The sequence below is a fragment of the Pollicipes pollicipes genome, unplaced genomic scaffold, assembly GCF_011947565.3.
Source record: "Pollicipes pollicipes isolate AB1234 unplaced genomic scaffold, Ppol_2.1 Scaffold_7231;HRSCAF=8579_pilon_pilon_pilon, whole genome shotgun sequence".
NCBI lineage: Eukaryota > Metazoa > Arthropoda > Thecostraca > Pollicipedomorpha > Pollicipedidae > Pollicipes > Pollicipes pollicipes.
Genome location: NW_023597034.1, coordinates 262,501 through 269,354, shown reverse-complemented (window position 1 = coordinate 269,354; position 6,854 = coordinate 262,501). Strand labels below are relative to the sequence as shown.

The 6,854-nt window shown below is 57.1% G+C and overlaps 1 pseudogene; it reads left to right on the top strand.

Annotated features, from left to right (window-relative positions):
* Window positions 1-474: 474 nt before the first annotated feature.
* Window positions 475-4,063, top strand: LOC119109216 (serine-enriched protein-like; annotated as a pseudogene).
* The last annotated feature ends 2,791 nt before the right edge of the window (window positions 4,064-6,854 follow it).

Below are 6,854 nucleotides of genomic sequence, written 5' to 3'. Positions count from 1 at the left end.
AGCGTATTGAAACATAAATCAACCCTGCCAGTAGACTACCTACGCCTAGTTCAGTACCCCATCAACGAAGGATCTCAGAATGTGATGTCCAGTCTCAACAAGTGAAAACCTGAACAGCCGCATGGTGACTATTGGACCAATAAGTCACGACAGTAGACTTCTAAAATGTTGCTGAAGTGTTATGTATATAACAGAGCCTGTGATAAAGGTCGGCGCGACTTTGTTTACCTATCCTCAAACGTCAAGAGTACAGGTCTTTTTCTAAACTTCTGTTCTACTATAGCCAGTGTCTCAAAGCAAAACTACAACTTAAGTCATTTTAGATTGCGCCAATAACCAAGTGGCTTGCTCAGTGACTTTTTAATCAGCTGTCTTACTCAAGTTTCACTCACAACCCTTAAGCCAAGCTGCATATTGGCCCTGCTGCCTGAGCTGGGCGATTGGTTGTCGACCCCTGGCGGTGGGTGACGGGCGTCTGTGGGCCCGCAGCCGACCCAGAGCCAGCACCAGACCCTCATTATCGAGGAGTTCGAGCCGGACGTGTTCCGGCAGCTGATCGAGTACGTGCACACGGGCTGTGTCACGCTCCAGCCGCGAACACTGCTCGGTGAGTCGCCTCGTGACGGCGGTGCGCCTCGGCCGCGTCACACACCGCGTCACGGCGGCTGCGTCTCGGCCGCGCCACACTCCGCGTCACGGCGGCTGCGTCTCGGCCGCGTCACACACCGCGTCACGCGGCTGCGTCTCGGCCGCGCCACACTCGTCACGGCGGCTGCGTCTCGGCCGCGTCACACACCGCGTCACAGCGGCTGCGCCTCGGCCGCGTCACACACCGCGTCACGCGGCTGCGCCTCGCCGCGTCACACCACGTCACGGCGGCTGCCCTCGGCCGCGTCACACACCGCGTCACGGCGGCTGCGCCCGGCCCGTCACGCACCGCGTCACGGCGGCTGCGCCTCGGCCGCGTCACACACCCGTGTCGCGGCGGCTGCGCCTCGGCCGCGTCACACTCCGTTACGTGAGTTGCGCCCGCCGCGCTTAAAGGAGTGTTTCATATTTGAAGATATTGACGCGAGCATCAGATATGACAAAGCATGCTTATTTATGATATTGTCATGCTTTTAAAGGCAGTGTTTCACATTTATGCGAGGTTTTGAACTGAGATAGCCATCTCAAAGACCTTTCGGTGCTGTTCATAGTCATGCCCTCCTTAAGACCTAAGCCCCTCTAGAGTCTGAGCTATACGCCCGCGAAAATGGGGAGAGGTATATCGGGGAGAGTACCTAGATACCTGGCCGTATCGAGGACCACGGCCCAGAAAAATATTATTGTCACAGCGCTCATGTCCGCCGTTTATGAGCGCGATTTCCAGATATAACGGTGGCCAACTGGCTCTCGATCAATGTCGCGCAAGGTCTAAAGCATGACGCAATGGAGCATATCTACTAAACAGAGAATCGTGCCGTCTTTAGCGGTCTTTCTCACTTTAAACGTATACCAACAGTTGTGAGTGGCCTTGTTTCATCACATCATCTGATGCATGTTTCAATATCCTCAAATGTGAACCATTCCCTTTAAGTGAAAGAGACTGGTCTGGACGGCACAATTCTCTGTTTAATAAATTTGCTCCTCAAAACGTCATTGTTCGATCACATCACAGTACCTTGCGCAGCATTGCTTCACAGTCAATTGACGGCCGTTATATTCAGAAATCGTGCTCACAAACGCCAGATATGAACGACTTCACACTTATATTTATATTGACCTTGATCGCCGCATGGCTAATGGAATGGCAGGATTTGAATGACGTCATGATGGTGTCATAAATGTCAAGGCGGCTTTGAAATAGTCTCCCCGAAATGTTCTCCACGTCTTCGCGGGCGTGTAGCTCAGAAACTGGAGGTGTTTAGGCCTTAATAAAGGCAGGACTGTGAACTGCGCCAAACAATCTACGAGATCGATTTTTCAGTTCAAAATCTCATGCAAATGCTGAACATTCCCCTTAAGACTACACCGACATGACCACGCCGCCGCCCAGCCCGCGGAATCCGCTGGCGTCTGTCAGGAGAGCGAGGCGCCGTGTGTTCCTGTGACGCCAAATGACGGGCGCCAGCGACAGTCAGCGCCCGGTGGAGAGGACCTTGCTGCGCGCCGGTGACGTATGAACCCCGCTCACGCAGGTCTCATGAACGCCGCTGACTACTACGGACTAGACGAGCTGCGGCGGGCCTGCGCCGGCTTCGTCCAGTGCTGCATCAATGTCGACACCGTTTGCGCTCTGTTGGCTTCGGCAGAACGATACATACAGTACAAGTGCACCAAGTCTATGGTGCAGAAAGTGAGCGGTGGGAGGGGGGGGGGGGGAGCGGTCGTGCTGGAGAGTAGACCCACTGCAGTGCATCTGTTTAGCCCAAAGCGTCTGTGGATACGCTGGGAAACCGTCCACAGACGCCGGGCCAGTCTCCTGACCGCCATTGATGGAGCGTTTAAACAGTCTATGCAAATGTAAAGCGTTGAGCTTAGTTCGTGCCAGAGCCAGAGCCTCTGAAATGGGAGCTTTCAAAGACATTTTTAATAGCACCTGCTGTGGCCGTCGCAAATCACAGTCATAGCAAATTACCGCTTCGCACCGGGGGGCCCTCTGAGGCACCGTCTTCGGGCTGGGCTACAATGCCAACACGCGGGGTTTAACGCATGCAGCAGAAGGCGTGCCAATATGCTCTTCCGCACCTTCAGTGTTCGCTGTTTTTAGGTACCTATATGTCGTATATACCGCACTACGTCACGTCCTATACATTTATCGCACTATCTCATTTAGCGCCCTGGCTGAGCGTGATACGTTTCAACACTATTTCAGGTTTTGGAGTTCGTTGATCTCCATGGTAACGAGGTGTTGAATCTGGGCTCGTTCACGCTGCTACCCGCAGCATGTCGTGCGTCTCATACTGGCCAGGGAGCTCAAAGCCGACGAGGTTACCAAGTTCCAGGTGGGTCTTAGCCATATGTGCGTTCTCGCGGCATTTTTCGTGGATGAAGTGAAGAATTTTTGAATTCCGTGAATCGGAATCGACTATCGAAAAGGCATGCACTCGGGGGGGGGGGGGGGGAACGGGGGAAGATAGGATCTTGCGGAGTCAGCCTGCGGATGTGATGCAGGCGAGCCGAACATAAAGCTCAGGCAGGGACGAAAATGTTCTTCTTTACCATTTTTGGGGGCATAGCCACGTTGTCTCCCCGCCCCCCCTCCCCCCCCCTCTTCCGCGCCACTCCTCGCACCTGTTAACCGGCACGCACGCACGTGTTGTGGGTTCTGGAGTCGCGCGTGGCTAACCACGCCGCCCTGTGTCCTGCAGGCGGCGCTGATGTGGTCAAAGAAGTACTGCGATAACTCGAGCCTGGACTTGCGCGAGGTTATCTCCACCTTCCTCGAGTTCATCCAGTTCCACAAGGTGCCGGCCACGATCCTGATGAAGGATATCCACCCGCTGGGCATCGTGCCGGACCACATCATCATGAACGCGCTGGCCTTCCAAGCCGACCCGAGCAGCGTGGAGCCGGCCAAGATGTCGCCGAAGCGAGTCAGCCGGCGGCGCGAGCTGTCCGTGCAGAGCTCGCTCGACCCGTACGGCAGCACCACCACCCTCTCCTCCAGCACGTCCAGCGACATCAACAGCGACCGCCATAGCTCGGACGGCAAGCACAGCTCCGAGGGCGGCTTCACCCGGCTCGCCGCTAGGCCGGCCTACCCTAGGGCAGGCTTCACTAGGGCGGGCCCACCTAAAGAAACGTGTTTGGGGCCGGCCCAACCGGGACGGGTTCAACTGGGACAAGTCCGCCTAGAGGGCGCACGCTTGAGGCGAGCGTACCTTGGGCGGGTGTACATGGGACAGACCCACACACCAGGGCAAGTTCACCTAGGGCATGCCCACCTGGGGCCGGTTCACCTAGGGAGGCTGGCCTGGAGCCAGCTGGCTTGGGACAGGTCTACCACTGGCCGACTAGCGTGGGACAGGCCTGTCAACGGCCGGCATGCTCGCGGCGGTTTGCCCCGGGCAGTATCTAACAGGTCGGGCACGACTCCAGGCCTGGCTCGTGTTGGGTCCACGTGCAGTTCTTGCCACACGCCCCTCAGCGGCGGGACCGGCGTCTCCACAAGTGCATGATCCGTGCATGAGGGTGCGCCGTCAGGTCTGACACCGCTTGTCCGGCCTGGAAAACTGGCCAACCTCGTCTCAGTTCGCCGTTCGTGGTCAGCTGTGACCTTCACGGGTAAGGTTGCCTTCACCCCGTCCGCCCGTTATGCATAGGCCGTGCCCCGTACCCATCCGATACACAAGCTAAATCGGCTTCACCCACCCGTTATCCACTGTTTACATTTTTTTCTGCCCTGAATTCTAAAACACGCAAAATTTCGGGAAAGTTTGCAGCCAAACTTATTATTTTACATTGACATTTGCAACATCGGTGTGAATGAAGCTAATTATTGCTAAGATAATCGCAACTAGTAACTTTGTGTCGTCTGGGAAGTAGAGATACGTGGTTCGAATCCCCGCAAGTAACCATCCTTCCTGCCGGGCTAGAGGGCAGGCGCCGCAATACAGCTTCAGCAGGCCGGTGCGTCGTCAAGCCGCGCTGACAACGGTCGCATGGCGTGGGGGTTTCTTGCAAACATCTACTCGACAATGCGGATACATCCACCCAGTACCAGCGATTCTCCGCAAAGCTGTACCCATCTCAATCCGTTCCCCATTCCATATGGATCTCCATGGGCGTACCCGACCCCGTGAAGTTCTCCAGCGGTCGGCGCCCGTGACTACCGTCTGACGTCACGTGATGCCCCACCACTGCCGCGGAGCGGAGGCCGGGCCGAAGTGCGCCGTCCTGTCCAGCGTCCAGGGTCTTCTCTCCCATGGAGACGCGGGTGAGATAACGAAACTCCCCGTGGACTCTTCAGGATCACGGAGACGCGGTTGGCAACACGTCCCTGTACGCGCGCACGGATGCCCCCGGGGGACGGCCACCGCACAGCCGGTGAGGGGACGGCAACCGCACAGCCGGTGAGGGGTCAGGGGCGTGCCATTATCGCAGCGCGGCCCCGTTGCCTCCCGTTCGCCCACTCCTGACCATCCCGGGCCTGACGCGCCCGCCGAATGCACACCAGCCCTAGCCAATCGTCGTTTCCGTTGCTTCACGGCGTGCCGGTTTGCTCTATATCGTGCCGTATGCCAATGAAACCACTCTGAGTATCTCACATCACGCGGACCCTCTCAGCGGCCGATCCCGAGTGTAGGTTTGGTGTCCGTCGCTGCAGATGTCGCGCCCCTTTCGCACGTACCGGGATCAAGTCAAGTAAGCCGATCTGTCGTCTGGATCTGTCATGACAGCGGAGAACGCCCGGCGGATGGGCACGCGCACACGTCCGCCGCGTACTGTCAAAGATGTCGCCACTGTCGCAATGTAATGGTGTCCGTCTTCGCCTGAATTGTACGTGCTTTGCTCGTGTGGAATGTGTGCGCGCGTGGGTGGCACCGGACATGGCGGAGCCGGGACCTTCGCGGCACTCTACCCCGGTGACGTCACAGGATACGAACTTGGGGGACATAGGAGGGGACGCACCCAAGAGGACGGGGTGGCGACTTCCCCGGTACTAGCCAGGCCGGCGCGGTCGGTGGGGAGGCGGGTGTGCGGGCTCATATTTTCATAACTGAATTGTAGCTGGTAGTCGTCGACGGTGTGTGTGGTCCCTGTGGCGGCCACCGTGGTGTTGCTGAATGGAATAATGTGATGTACCGATGTGATGTACCGTGTTTGTACCGTTCAGTACGGGGATGTCTAGCACAAGAAATAAACATCGATCCGTGTCGAGAACAGCCCGTGTGCAGCCCGCAGCCATGAAGCAACGCCGCGTGCTCGTGACGGACGGGAGCGTCAACACCATAAGCCAGGCAAGTATCTAACATGGCTTCGGGCCTCGCGCTGCTAGGCAACACTTGGTAACTGCTCGTACACATCGGAAACCACTTCGGAAACATGGAAACATAATAAAAACCAGGTAACTGCAATTTGCGCACTATTATTGGACCGAGGTAAACCCATAGCAGCATTGCTGCCCACTGACCACCTGCATTTATCCGATGCCGCTGCGTGTACCCGCGCACGCCTTACGTTCTCGCCGACATGTCCCACTAACACATACTATGGGCGCGGGCCTCGGCGCCGGCGGGTACCGGCACCGCCCCGTCAGCAGGCCGACCAGACCAAACATGCCCCATTAACACATACACTGGGCGCGGGCCTCGGTGTCGGCGCGTACCGGCGCGGCCCCGTCAGCGTGCCGACCAGACCAAACCTGAACACACCGGACCGGACCGGATCAGACCAGATCAGAGCGCAGCAGACCAGACTGGACCAAACCAGGTCGAACCAGACCAAAGCAGACTGGACTGGATACAACCGCATCAGACCCGATCAGATCGGACCAGATTGGGACTGGAACAAACCAGATCAACAGCGGGCGCTCCGTTCCAGTAGCTTAAGTGGCTAGGGCGCCTGTCTTGAGGTTCATTCGTCCGTGGCGAGCAAGGCTCGAGGCACTTTAAACGCAGGCACTTTGCTCATGATTGGGATGACCTACGGCCGGTGGCAGTGGCCAGGCTTAAGGTCAGAAGACGTTCGAGGTTGGGGCTGGCCGTGCCGAGCATTACGGTACGTGAAACCTTCGCCACAAAATCTGTCATTGACTTGCAATTCCCCGATCAGGTGATGTCGGGGCTCACGCACCACGCACTGTTTGGTGTGTGTTCTGATCCCCAAAATAGATCCAATCAAAAAGTTCTGACTAAATTTTCAAAGAA